The sequence below is a fragment of the Psilocybe cubensis genome, chromosome 8, assembly GCF_017499595.1.
Source record: "Psilocybe cubensis strain MGC-MH-2018 chromosome 8, whole genome shotgun sequence".
NCBI lineage: Eukaryota > Fungi > Basidiomycota > Agaricomycetes > Agaricales > Agrocybaceae > Psilocybe > Psilocybe cubensis.
This window is the reverse complement of record NC_063006.1, coordinates 590,521-592,506: the sequence shown is the minus strand read 5'-3', so window position 1 is coordinate 592,506 and position 1,986 is coordinate 590,521.

Below are 1,986 nucleotides of genomic sequence, written 5' to 3'. Positions count from 1 at the left end.
AGTGGAAATGGGCTGGAATGCGGATTGGGGGCCGGAGGAGGTACGTGAGTGTGAGGTTGTGGACTTGACGGTTCGTTGACGAGATATGTGAGTGTATGTATGTCTTATAGTGTACTCTGAGATATGTATGGTATGCGAGGTGTGTCTATAGAGCATTGGAATCGATGTGTTTTGCTAATTTACAGTCTGCGTGAAGCTGTTTGCTTGGGCGCTTAACATCTGTGGCTTGAAATGTTACCCGTACTCTTAGTTTACTGCATTCGTCATGACGTATACACATTATAGATTATCTAGGTAGTCATTATCGATCTTCACGGTGATTTCAAAGCCTCGCAAACGCTTGTTTTTGTGTTTGAATCTCTCCTGAGATGCCCCGGATGTATTTTTGATTATCTCAACTTCACGCTGCCAAAGGACCTACAAACACGCTTGGCGTGGGATATACTACATTATACAGTACCCAGAAAGCCCTGAAACCTCGAAAAAGTGATAAACGGCGCGGGAACGGCTGCCACGTATGTGTGTTCTGCAGCACATTCATATTGGTTGCTCAGTTTTGCGAGCTTCCGGCTGTCGTTACCGACTAGTCTAGACTAGCCTATTCTTGGAAGCGAGGTATATGAGACGGTTGCAACGCGCTAGAATGACGAATCGGGAGACGAGGAGGTATCCGCGCCGTGGTTGACATGCGAATTTGAACTGGGGAAATGTTGGAATGAAGGTGAGTTGTCACCGTAAATCACCTCCTGAATGTCTACGTTGAGGTCATAGCACGTCTACACAAGCAAAAGGTGAGATAACAAATGCGGTACGTCAGAGTACTGGCCTTGACGTTGTTGCATAGATGTGTTTTCGGGCGCACTCGAATATAGCAACTCCCGATTATCTGACGCGCTAGTCTCAAAGTCAAATGGAACGGAACACTTCAAAATAGTGGGTTACGAGTAAGACGAGATGTATCGATAGAGTGGGATGTCGGCTTTGGCACGCACCTGCGTTTGAAGGAAGTGTCTAATTTTCGAATGATTCCGTCACCCGTGAGATTAGTAACCAGGACTCAAAGGACGTACTGTTGTAAACATATCCGAAATACCAACATCTCTCGCAAAGTCGAACCAACTGTTGTTGTCGTGAATGACGTCGACTCGGAACGGAGGTGAAAAATAGACTTTACAGTCGAATTTGTGTTCCTGAGATGCAAACTAAACCTAGAGTGGAATGATGACGCACCTGTGGGGAATTAGGGCAGGGTCCTAATGAACACGCGTAGATCGTGATCCTGTGGGCGATTTGTCGTAGATTTAACGATTAGTTAAACGAGGCTAGAGCGTCGGAAGTTGTGATCTCGTTCCTGGGCTTGTGAACGCCGGCGAGCCGATGTTGTAATACCAAGTGCCAGCGCATCGTGTGTACAGAGTCAGCGGCAGCGCATCCTGTGCACAGAGTCAGCGTCAGCGCATTGTGTGCGCAGACTCTGTAGCGTTAGCGTAAGCACATCGTTTGCGCAGAGTCTGCAGCATCAGCGTCAGCGCATCCTGTGCAGAGTGTCTGAATGTGATGACATAGCTTTCGAATTGACCGGTCTGCAGCAAGTAATCCCAAAAAATACTTTGGGGAGAAGATAACGCTATTACTGCATTGAAATCAGAGCTAGATGTGCTGTAGAAATTGAAACGAGGACCTTTACCAAAGATTAGTACGTGGTATTACAAAATGGCGTAACAATTTTCACTTGATAGGAGTGAGGTTTTTTACTGCACGGGACATGAATTTGAGCCAATTGCGACTTGGCGAGTGAGTTTTGTGCCTTGTGGTGCACTGTGGCTTGATATTCCACGTTTGAGGGAGTGGAGAAAGGGATGTAAAGGTCTCCTATTATGCAAAGTTATGGCATGAGGAAATATTCGGAAGCGAAGCTAGTAAAAATGATGAAGCTAGAAAGAAGTGTTGCTACGTGACTGAGAGCGGGCTTTGAAAAAGTTTGGG